This window comes from Silene latifolia, chromosome X (genome assembly GCF_048544455.1).
Source record: "Silene latifolia isolate original U9 population chromosome X, ASM4854445v1, whole genome shotgun sequence".
Classification (NCBI taxonomy): Eukaryota; Viridiplantae; Streptophyta; class Magnoliopsida; order Caryophyllales; family Caryophyllaceae; genus Silene; species Silene latifolia.
In genome coordinates, this window is record NC_133537.1 from 248,479,925 (window position 1) to 248,493,304 (window position 13,380).

Genomic DNA, 13,380 nt, shown 5'->3' on the forward strand with positions numbered 1-13,380 from the left:
CCAACGAAACCTGTTCTCTTTCCTCATCAACGCTGTCATCGGTCTAGCTATCTTGGAGAAATCTTTCACGAACCGTCTGTAGTATCCAGCTAAACCCAAGAAACTCCTAACCTCAGCAACATTTTTTGGTGCTTCCCACTTTGTCACTGCCTCAATCTTCGCCGGATCCACAACTACCCCATCTTTAGAGATCACATGCCCTAAAAGCAACTTCTCTAACCGAACTCACACTTGGACAGCTTGGCATACAACTCATGATCCCTCAAAGTCTGCAACACGATCCTCAAATGCTCCTCATGCTCCTCCTTAGTCTTAGAGTAGACTAAGATATCGACGATGAATACCACTACAAACTGGTCCAAAAACTGTCTGAAGATTCTGTTCATCAAATCCATAAACACTGCCGGCGCATTAGACAACCCGAACGGCATCACCACATACTCGTAATGGCCATACCTCGACGTGAAAGCTGTCTTTGGTATGTCCACCTCTCTAATCTTCACCGGATGGTACCCCGACCTCAAATCAATCTTAGAAAAGACTGTTGCACCACTCAACCGATCAAACAGGTCATCTATCCTTGGCAAAGGGTACTTGTTCTTTATCGTCACACGGTTCTCACCTCCTCGTAATCTATGCACGACCTCAAGCTCCCATCTTTCTTCTTCACGAAAAGAACTGGTGCTCCCCAAGGCGATACACTTGGTCTAATGTATCCCTTCTCTATCAAATCATCCAACTGCTTCCTAAGCTCCTCCATCTCCTTAGGACCCATACGGTACGGTGCCTTAGAGATTGGCCCCGTCCCCCGGCTTCCACTCAACGGTGAAATCTATCTCCCTCTTCGGTGGCAACCGGAATCTCCTCTCGGAAAAACATCGCAAACTCTCCCACCACCGGTATCTCATTAATCGTCGAATCTCTATCCGGTCATCTCTCACATGGCACAGGATCAAAGGACATCCCTTCCTCGGATAAGACTTCAAGGTAATTTGCAATCAACTTAACTTTGGGTTTGACTAGAAACCCACGATAAGACACACTAACACCCTTTGGACCTCTTAAGGACACTTTCTTTTGATGACAGTCTATCTTAGCTTTATACTTTCCTAACCAATCCATCCTAACTATCATCTCAAAACCGTTAAAAGGAAACTCTAGCAAGTCTACAGGGAAATCAACTTGCCCAACTATCAAAGATACATCTCTAAACAATCTCCCACACGATACAGACTCACCCGAAGGTATGAAAACTTGCTCACTAATAGACTCATATACTCTCAAACCCAACTGTTTAACATGACTCAAGACACGAACGATCGAGAAGCCCTCGAATCGAACAAAACAAAGGTAGGAATACCATTAACAAGGAATGTACCGGTGATAACGTGCGCGTCTTCCTCACCGCCTTCTTCTCCATCATGAATAACTTGCCATTGGTCTTTCGTCCACCTCCCGGACAAGATCTTGGCCGATGCGGTCGGCTTAGCACCCGACCCTTGATTGTTGTTGTTGTTCGTCGGTGTTTTTTGATAAGAATTACCGCCGTTGCGGTTGCCTCCACTGTAACTCGACTTCCCGGTTTGGCCATGATCCACCGGTCTCGTTGCTCGCGAAGCTCGTGCAGTCTCTCGAAAAGATCTCGGTGCACTCGTGCGAGTCATGTCTCTTGTGGCCTACACCACCACAACCATAGCAGGTCACTCCCTAACTATTACTCACACTTCCACGGCCACGCCCAAAGGAAGCCCCAACACTAAACCCAGACCCAGAAGAAAATCCTTTAGACTGATTGTGGTTGCCTTTCTTGTGATTCGATTGGCCACCACCCTCGCTCTCGGACTTCCCCTTCTCACCACCTGACCTCTCCTGAGCCATCTCCACCAACCTCTTCGCTCTCCCAGCCCTCTCATAAGCTTCCTTAACATCAGTAAGGATCCCCACGGGTAACTTATCCATAATCTTGGTGGTCAACCCCCTCTCAAACCTCAATGCCAAATTCTCCTCACTCAAACCCATGTCCTCAGCATACCTAGACTTCTCATTGAATAGCCTGTAGTACTCAGCCACAGACATCTCAGCAGTCATCTTAAAACCATCAAACTCTTCTCTCAACTTACTCCTCACATGTTCCGGTACAAACTCCTTTCTCACAGCCCTACGAAACTCCTCCCAAGGTATAGCAGGTAAGCCTTGGTTGGTATATATTTCCTTAGCACTCACCTTCACTGAATCCCACCACTTGCCCGCGCCTCCCTCGATAGAACGCACTGTTCCACTCTCATCTCATCAGGACAATGAACCAAGTCTAAGATGTTCTCCATCTCTCTCAGCCAACTATCAAGCAGATTAGGCTCCCCAACTCCCTTGTACTCTTTCGGGTTAAACCTCGCAATATAGAGGCTGATTTTAGAATGATCAACCTCCTTCTCTTTATTCTTATCCTTGTCCTCATTCACTCTATTCGGGGTCTCGGAAGAGCATCTTTGGTGCTCTAACATCTTAACGATGTCATCCATGGTCATGAGCTCAGCTCTCGCATACAAAGCAGTCTTCTTGGGCGGCATCTTGAAGCTATATAAGAAAGGGTAAATATAAACACACGTACTAAACCTCAAAACACGAAAACACGCTGCCCGGAACCCACTCGATCGAGTTCCCAAACACACTCGATCGAGTAACGGGCGACTCGATCGAGTGCCCCACGTACTCGATCGAGTACCCAAACTTCAGACCCCAAACAGACCTTCTGATCTCTTACCTACTCGATCGAGTATCTAGGCTACTCGATCGAGTGACCCCCTACTCGATCGAGTACCCCTAGTTACTCGATCGAGTGCCCCAAAACTCGATTCTGGACTCAAAATCGCCAAAAACCCACCCGATCGAGTCAGTCCCACTCGATCGAGTAACACTAATTCATAGAAGCTACCCACATGTTACGTCATATGCTAACATGCTAAACTTTATAAACCACATTATATCATAATAAGCATGCTACGCATCTTTTCTACTATCTACGAAACCATTTCATCATGTTATTAAATGCCACATTGTAAATCATCCAACATGTTATCATCTCATCAACAAGTTTCCTCATATCACCATTTTCTTTCACATGCTCAACTTTCTACTTCAACATCCAACAATTAACACATTCCATCACATTCGTAAACAAGTTAACCAAACACACATACGACTCGACAAACACTTCCCCCATGTGACCGGTTCAAAGTTGTAGGGCGACCCCTGCGACTTTAGGACGTCTCCCAAGCCTTTGCAATAGCTCCCACAACTTTTACCCCGGGTTCATTTTAATTGACTCCCTATGTTCATTAAGTTCATTGGTTACGGGTTTGGGATCGTCGCTCGATACCATTTGTAACACCCCCATACTCCAAGTGCCTTACCAGGACCACTCAGGTATGAAGACATTACCATCTCGGTTACCCGAGGCAATGATAATCAAACAACAATAAAGAAACAATGTTTATTATAAATAATTTAGTGAATAGATACAATCCTCAAAACATAACCAAAAGTACGATACATGATTTCAAACTGACTATCTAACTGAAATGTAAATAAACTAAAGGCTACAGCGGAAGACTCATATCATCATGTCGTGGCATCCCAGCTATCCCAGTACTCATCTCAATACCTGCTCAATATCTGCTCACCATCCCCGAATGGATCACCGCAGGTTTACAAAACAACACCGGGGTCAGTACTAATCACACAATCAACATGTATAACAATAATGAGATAAATAGACGACTTAAATCACACACACACACACACACAACCAACCAATTCCCATTATCTCAATCCCGACTGTCCACTTTGGACCAGCCCGCCGATGGGGGACCGCACCGTACCCACCAAATCCCCGCTCCACATAGTGAGCGATAACCCTGTCCATTAATGTGCACATCCCCTTCCGTGGCGGGTTCCACGAAGGGCGAAACTAGGGCGTGAAGTCACTCCCGCAAGTGACCCCACTCAGCCGAGGACACGCCTCGCGAACCATCAACAGCAATCACAACCACAAACACAGTACAATCATTATATCAAACAACCAAAAACAACACATCACCAATATCCCATTATGGGACTAATACTGAGTAGGAAATCCTACCTGGAAAGCACAACAGTCAGACGGTATCAACAGCTGTATCAAAAAGCCTCTTCTACGAACCCTCCTCCTATCATATAACACATAGAGGCTACATGTCACATACTACACACAAAAACCTCCAATCTCTAAATTAGGGTTTAACCAAATCAAGGGAAAAACAATAAAAAGGGTACACAGATCTTACCCTCGACGCAAGGAACTCAACGATACGAATAACGACAAGAACTGACCGTCTGAACTCCGGGAATTGCTAAGAATGCGATTAGGAAGATGAACTGGTTGCTTTCTCTCTTAAACAGGGATTTAGGTTTTGTAAAAGTGATCGGAGCCATTTCGTGTTCACAATTAAGCATATGTGGTCGTTGGTCAATGGTCGATACAAAACACAATTTATACTTCACAAACAACTCTACAATTAGTAAAGAGGCAAGTAAAGGTCGGATCCCAAGGGACGGGTATTGAAATGAAGATTCTATTGTAACTAGTGGTGTCTAGGGGTGTCACAAATGGGGTTGATGTAGAAGGTTACTAAACTAAGATAGCAATGAAAATAAACTAACAAGGTAAATAAAATAAGGGGTGTAAACAATTGATTAAAAGCACTAGGGTGTCATGGGTTCATAGGGGAATCATGGGATATGATCATACAAACATGCTCTCAAATTATAAGCAAGCAATTATTGTTGTGATGGATTGAGTTGGGTTATATCTTACAATCCTAGGAAAGTTTGGGTCCCGGAGCCGAATCTCTTGGATTGTACAACACCTACATGTCGACTTAATCTTCCCTACTTAACACATGCATGGTCTAACAAGACTCGAGTTGGGTTATGTCTTACAAGTCAAGTTGAAAGGATAGAAGATGATAGTAAATGCAAGGATTCATAGGCTTAGCATTTCATCAAATATAACATGTGCATGTATTAAGATCAAAACAAGCAAGCAAATAAGATATGGAAGCATATTAATTTAAGCATGAATCATTCCCCATGTTGGTTTCCCTAATCACCCATTAAACCCTAGCTAAGAGACTACTCACTCATTATCATATTGATCATGCTAGAAAGGTTGTCAATCATACTAACATAATGAAACATGATGAATAAATGAAAGTAATTAGCAATAATTAAAAAGGGATTAAGAGATTATACCTACTAATGATTCCAATAATAAAGCAAGAATAATAGAAGTACTTGAATCCTAGATTGAGAGGTTGTCAATCTCCCAATAATAACCCAAATAATCTTCAATTACCCAAAATAAAGTAAGAACTAGAGAGAGATTAAAGAACTAAAACTTGGATTAAAACTTGATTAATATTTGATTACAATATTGAAGAGAGATTTGATTAATATTAACTACACTAATTATTGATAAGAAGAACATGCTCCTCTAATTAGACTAATGGGGTATTTATAGTGAAAATTAGGGAGGATGCATTAGGGTTAACTAAGGGCTAAACTAGTAATTACACTTTTAAGTTGAGCAAGGAGCCTCCGGGATTATCCGAGAGAAGGGCTTCTCTTATCGATGCTTGAGGAATGAAAACGTCTTTGTCTTTGCGATCCGTGCGGATGGGAGTCGGGACGGCCGGATCTGGGCTGAAGGATCCGAGCGGATTCTTGGGCAAGACGCTCGGATTGGCGAGGGGAAATCCGAGCGGATTCCTTTGCGTGACGCTCGGATTGGCGAGGACGGACGGATTCTCTACAATCCGTTCGGATTGTAGTTCAGCAACTTTCCTTCTTCTTTTTCTTCCCTTTTCTTCATGAATTCCTTGGGGATTTCCTTGGGGACTCAAGGATCCTTTTCTCAACAATGCTCTTCTACTATGCTATGTACAAAGGCCTTCTAGTCTTGTCTCTCCTTGATGCTTGGTCATTGAATATGATCAATTTAGCCTTGTTTTGCCATGAAAATGCAAGATTCTTACTCCTTTCCTACCAAGGGATCAAAATCTCAAAGAATATGCAAAACAAAGAACTAAAGATAAGAAATGACCCAAATAGGCACTAAAAAGCATGGAAACAATGGTAATTCGGGGGCTAAATATGCGCCAATTATGGTCACATCAAATATCCCCAAACCGAACCTTTGCTCGTCCTGGGTAAAGAGGTGACAAAGACTAGGACCAATACTAACCTAACCTAATAATAATAGCCGATATGAGACAATTAGCGGGTCTCACTCCGCCCCTTCAACTCACAACAAGACAACCATGAGGTAGGACGCCTTCTTGCAAGGCAAGGTGGGTCTTGCCAAAATGGCGACACATCCAAACATTAAGCACACAAAAACACATAATGGATGCATCTACAAAAGAATAGCCACTTTCCTCATCTAAGTGGCGGAAATTATCTACAAGGGAAGCAATTCAAGGGTACACAATCCTTCATAGATGCAATTTGTTCAAACTACTAAGCCTAGAAGGATACCAATAAATCACCTCCAAAATGTGTCAAGCTAGGGTACCTTTGTCCTCAATCGTTAAATGCTTTTGTCAAGAGTAGACTCCCTATGGTGTTAGAAACACTGGAGGATCGCGGAATTCCCCCTCTTGCCTAGACAAGAAGAAGGGTCGTCCCCTCTCTACCATGCACAAAAATGGATATGATGGATAAAGGGATCGATAGATATTTGAGTTTCACTTTGGGAGTTTGCTTTCATTTTTGTTTTCCCCCCAATTTCTTGTGGCATATAACATTTGAGAACACTTTCTTTGCCATTTCTTTTTGATTTTTGGCATTTCAATACTTGACAACTTTTTTTTTTGCATTTCTTTTTGAACATTTTCAAAGTCACCCCAATTAGTAACGAGGGTGCCTTGTATTTGAAGCTTTAGGAGTCTATTTTTGCTCCTCTTTTCATTTGATGCATTTTTGCAAACTTTCTTTCACTTTTCATTTCATTGAACTCAAATTGATTTCTTTTTGTTTTGTGCCCATTCCCTTTGATGACAAAAATATGGTAGAACATGGATGAATTGGTAGAAGTATGCATGGTTTCAAGGGTCACCTTGGAATAAACGGTAGCCAAGGAGTTATCACACCACAAGGTACTCTTGACTCGGCCTTAAACCATGGGTCAAAGGATACTAGCATGACACATCCTAGGGTGTTTTACAAGTATTCTAACAAGCAAAGTCTTAAGAATAAAAAGCATCTACTAGGGCCTATATACACTTGTCAAGCTTCCCAAGTAGACGGTTTCGCAAAATTTTCTAACATGCAACTACATGCCATGATGCAACTAGCATATAAACATCCTAATGCATATGATTCTACCAACTAATATGCCAAATAAACTAAATGCAATCCTAAGTTCACATTGTTTTTACCGCATCAATCAAAATAAAGCCACATAGTCATTAACATAAAGAGGAAAAAGGAGATTGGAAAGATCATACCATGCGGTCTTCAATATCCTCATGTCTCGGATGTGGCGTAGTCAATCAAAGTGAACAAGGGTAAACAAACACAATATATACAAGACAATATATACAAAGGAAATGAACTTGTTTTTGGTTTTTCAATTTTTCAAATTTTTATGATTTTTGAAATTTTTTTCAATTTTTATGGTTTTTGAATAAAAGTTAAGTGTTAGAATTCCCATCCCCACACTAATATGGGCATTGTCCTCAATGGCCAAAATGATGGAAATTATGCAAAGATGATGCATGATTTCTATACTAAATGCAATTCTACACTAAGCTATACTACATGATGCATGGTTTTTGTTATGACGGAGAGGATAATTTAGATTACCTCCCGTTGTGTATGCATTAACTTCCCCAAACCAAGTAAGACACTATTGCTAATGTCAAAGCATGGGGGAGTTCATGCACACACTATGCTATGCATGAAACTAGATTGTCATTTTGGATTTTACAAATGTGGGAACAATAGAGAACACCTCAAAGGAACCGAGGTGTGAGTCCTTTGATGTTGCTAGGACTAAACCAACAATGATCAAAATGAAATAAAATACAAAGAGATATAGACAAACCGTGGGAGAGTAGGAATCTCCAAGGCTAGTCTTCCATCATGCTACTATCACCATCACTTCCCTCATGAGAAGTGGTCACATTGCCACTTTCCTTGGCACTTTCTTCTTTGCTTTCTTCATCACCATCTTCACTATCTTCACCATCTCTTTCTTCATCTCCACTTGCTTCTTCCTCAATGTTGTCATCAATCTCCTCATCATTTCCAACAACCTCATTGTCTTCCACCACGTCCCTAGATGCACCCGGAAACAAGGCTTCTTTATCCGCCCAACTAGGCAAAGGACAAGATGGATCGAGGAGTCCTTGCCTAGCTAGATGTAGGAGGGGAGGATATTGAGCCAAATATGCATTCTTCCGATCTTCATAAGCTTGCTTGTGCATGGCTTGCATAAGAAGAGTTACATAGTCTTTTCCAATTTCAACTCCTTGCGGTTTGAACTCTTCATACACAAAAGGGTAAGGCGGTATAACAATGGAAGAGGAGGGAGTTTCATGATCACCCTTTTGTTGTTGAATGATGTACTCGGCTTCTTCGGATAGGGGAAGTAAATAGTTGGTCCGGTGGACACTAAGACGGCAAATCTTTGCGGGTAAAGTGAATGATCGAGCCTCACTTGTAAGCCACCCATACTTGGTATCAAGGGGATTGTGAGCAACCCACTTAAACTTGTTAATCAAGATGGACATATCAATAAGATGGCCACCATCCTTAGCCTTGTACTTGCTATCCTTATTGAAATTAGGATCAAAGTGCTTGGCTAGGACCGTGACAAGGCCGCCATTAACAATTACGGTTTGACCCTTCTTCCCACTATCTACATGGAGCCATCTATCAACCAATAGCCTCAAAGAATTGTAAGGCTTGGTGTGAATTCTTCCAATATTCAAAGTTGATTCAAGGAGAATAAAATCGAGTCCCGTGAAATGATTGGTGTCTTTCCTAGCAATTATGGTATTTCCCACAACTTTGTGCCATATTCTTATGCCCGGATGATGGACCAAAAGAGCACGACAAGCTTTAAAATCTTCAAATTTCTTCCCGGAGATTGCCTCCCAAAGAGGCTCGGGATCATACTTCCCATATTGCTTATAAAATTTATGTTCATCGCTAAGACCCAAAATTTCACCCAATTCCGGAAAGGTAATGCGTCTACTAGTGTTAGCTAGACGAAACTCAATATTTTCCCTATTCTCAACTTTTGTCACTTTTAAAGAACTTAAGAATTCCAAGACAAGGGAGGGGTATGTTACTTCCTTCATTTCAAACAATTTCTTCAAACCCATGGCATTGAAAAAGACTCTTGTTTGTTCAAGAACACCCAACTTCTCTAAAGCATCTTGACATATGAATTTGGTGGATTGAATTTGTTTCATAGCAAACTTGACAAATGTATTTCTATGGGAATCGGAAATGAATGTTACCTCCGGGTAATGCAAGAGTTGATTAATTACCGGAGTAGAGGGTGATGCTTCCATAGGAATTTGTTGTTGTTGTTGCACTACCAAGCTTGGTGTTGATACCACCATTGCCAAAGCTTTCTTCATTTGTAGAGCTTTTTGCCTTTGAGAGAGAGTTGTAGCCTTTGGTGCCTTTGTTGCCTTTGCTTTTGCTTTTGTTGCTCCCTTTGTTCTTGCCATTTGATGAGCTAACCAAGAAAAAGATCAAAAATCTTCAATTTGTAGAATGCCCAAATCGATTTTGAAGGTGAAAGGCTTTGCCTTTATGAGAACAAAAATCAATTCAAAGGTGAAGATTTTGTGCTTGGTTTTGATTGTTAATGAAGATGGAGTGATTGATTTGTTATTTGAAAGATGGTTTGATTTGATTTTGGTGAGTTTTGTTGAGGGTTTTTGTTTTTGAGATGGAGAGGATGAGGGTTTTGATGTTGTGGGTAGTGTTTATGAGTGAATGAATGAATGAATGAAGGTGGGATGGGTATTTAAAGAACTCGACAATTTTAGGACGCAGGGGCAATCCGTGCGGATTGGGCGCAATCCGCTCGGATTCTTCAGCTTCAAATTTTCAAAATTCCCGCCTAGAGACGGGCGGATTCTGGGGAATCCGCTCGGATTCTTCTGAGATGAGACGGGCGGATTTCGTGCAGGACGGACGGATTCTTGTCCAGAGATTTTTCTTTGTTTTTCTTCAGCTGCAAGACGGGCGGATTGTTCAAAAGACGGACGGATTCTGTGAGACGGGCGTCTTGCCAGAAATCCGCTCGGATTCTTCAACAGTCAAGAATTTTTGCAATTTCAGCTCAGCCCAAGACGGGCGTCTTCTCATCAGGACGCTCGGATCTTCTTCAGACGGGCGGATTCTCAGGAATCCGCTCGGATTGGTCCTTGTGTACACGGATTCAGTTCCATCCGTGCACCAACGCATTCCCTTATCATTCTTTCTTTTAAATCTTGTGTTCTTCATTGTGGGGGCACTACTAAGGCATGAATAGCCTAGGCAATTGCCATCCCCACACTAAGGTAAAGCACTACATATCAATTAAAATCATTAGTCCCTCCCTCACTTCTCTCTTACATGACAATTATTTTGATCAAAGTAAAAATAAATCCAAAAATGACAAAAATGCAATACAAAAATTGAAAAGTAAGTTAGGGGGTTAGAAATATTTACAAGTGGTGGTTTAGGGAGGACTCCACCAAACTCTCATTCTTGATGAGATGTCAAGGAGGCATGTTCAAGGTGTTGTTGATGTTGCTCAACACCTTGAAGAAGTAGTCAAAAGCTTGTTCATTGTTATGGTAGAGGTCCTCAATAGACCGTGGCCCTTGTTGTTGATCATGATCGATGGCATGCCCAATGTAGGGATTAAAGATCCCTTCAAATTCGTCGTCCCAAAGACCACAAACTTCATTGAGTTGATCATTGAAAATCTCTTGCTTAGATGGAGACAACTCTCCCAATTTCTTTTCTTGGCCAATGAGGCCATCTTCTTCTTCCTTGGTTGATTTTGATGAGTTTTGCAAGCTCTCTTTGTCACAATTCACTTGCTCTTTGAATGGAGCATCTTCAATTTTCTTCCTCCATTGGAGTTCCAATTTCTTCTTCTCATCTTTCCGGCTATAATGATCAATCATGAAACATGGCTCATGCAAACGAGGAGCTCTCATGGTTTTGTCAAGATTAAAAGTTATGCTTTCATCTCCCACTTCTAGAGTGAGCTCTCCATGTTTCACATCAATCACCGCACCCGCGGTGTGTAGGAAAGGTCTTCCTAAGATGATTGGAATATTGGAATCTTCCTTCATATCAACTATGACAAAGTCCACCAGGATGAAAAACTTCCCAATTCGCACGGGGACATCTTCCCATATCCCTAGCGGAGTCTTCGTCGATCTATCGGCCATTTGAAGAGTGATATTGGTACATTTAAGCTCTCCCATTCCCAACCTTTTACTTACCGAGTACGGCATGACACTCACGCTAGCCCCTAGATCACATAAGGCTTTGTTGATCGTTGTGTCGCCAATGGTACACGGTATTGAGAAGCTTCCTGGATCCTTTAATTTTGGAGGTGAACTCCCTTGAAGTATTGCACTACTCACCTTGGTGAAGGCGATAGTCTCAAGTTTCCGGATTGACTTCTTCTTTGTGAGGATATCTTTCATGTACTTTGCATAGGCCGGAACGTGATTGATTAATTCCGTGAAAGGAATTGAGACTTCTAAGTTCTTCACAATCTCCATGAACTTCCCAAGTTGATCATCAAATTTAGGCTTGGCTTGACGACTTGGAAAAGGAAGTCTAATCACAATGGGCTCCTTTTCTTTGGCTTTGTCTTCATTTTTCTTTGAGCTTTCTTCTTTTGATGATTCCCCTTCTTTGGGACCTTGCACCACAACTTCATTCTCACTAGCTCTCACAACTTCATCCTCAACTTGCTCCTTCGGTGCTTCATACCTTGTACCACTTCTCAAGTGAATGGCACTAACCGTTTCATGTCTAGGGGGGTTACTTTGAGGTGGTAATTGCCCCTTTTGTCTTTGTGAGCTAGAAGATGCTAGTTGGGTCAATTGTGTTTCCAACATCTTGGTGTGAGCTAGAATGTTGTTGATGGTGGTGTCTTTTGCTTGGCTATCTTTTTGCATTTGGGTGAAAAATTCTTGTTGATTCTTTTGCATTTGGAGGACCGCTTTTTGGACATCAAAACCTTGGTCATTGTGGTGATTGTATGGATTTTGATTTTGGTAACCTTGGTTTTGATTGTAAAAGGGTCTTTGATTTTGATTTCTCATGGGTGGTGGAGTGTATGTTGTTTGAGGGTTTTGGACATTTTGGCTTTTGTATGAGAGATTTGGATGGAACTTGGTGTTTTCATTGTAAAAATTTGAATAAGGGGTACCACTTTTGTAAGCTTGGAAAGCATTAACTTGTTCGGTTGTTCCCCTACATTCACTTGAGTCATGACCTAAGGTTCCACAATTCTCACATATCCCGCTTGGGATTGATGAGGATGCCGTCAAGGCATTAACATGATGCTTTGTTGATTTTGAGTTTTCCTCAAGTCTAGCCATAGCTTGTTCAAACTTTAAGTTGATTGTGTCAATGTGAGCACTAAGTTGAGCACCCAATTGAGTAACGGTGTCCACTTCATACTTTCCTCCTCTAGTAGCCTTGCGAGGCCTACTATATTGCGAATTATGGACCGCCATTTCCTCAATCTTGTTCCATGTTTGATTGTCATCAACTTCGGTGAACATTCCATTTGATCCCATATTGAGAATGTTCCTTGAATCTTCATATAAACCATTCCAAAATTGTTGCACTAAAAACCATTCGCTAAGTCCATGGTGAGGACATGAGCGACAAATACCTTTGAACCGCTCCCAAGCTTCATACAATGATTCTTCATCCCTTTGCTTAAAACCCGTAATTTGAGCTCTTAGCATATTGGTCTTTTCCGGTGGGTAGAATTTTTGGTAGAAAGCTGGAGCTAGCTTCTTCCAAGAATCTATTCCAAGGGTGGCCTTATCAAGGCCCTTAAACCATTGCTTTGCGGTGCCGATTAACGAAAAAGGAAATAAGACCCATCTTATTTGGTCTTGAGTCACGCCCGTTTGAGAGATAGCTTCACAATAATCACAAAATGTTTCCATATGAGAATGAGGGTCCTCACTAGGCATTCCCCAGAATTGGCTCCTCTCAACTAGTTGAATGAAGGCGGACTTGGCAATAAAGTTTCCGGTAAGATGTTGTGGGGTAGGAGTACCATTTGGTAAA

The 13,380-nt window shown here is 41.8% G+C and overlaps 1 non-coding gene across 1 annotated transcript; it reads left to right on the forward strand.

Annotated features, from left to right (window-relative positions):
• The first annotated feature begins 12,942 nt into the window (after positions 1-12,942).
• Positions 12,943-13,049, forward strand: LOC141624334 (small nucleolar RNA R71). Its single transcript, XR_012534141.1, has one exon. It is a non-coding gene; the product is annotated as a small nucleolar RNA R71 (small nucleolar RNA).
• Positions 13,050-13,380: the final 331 nt, after the last annotated feature.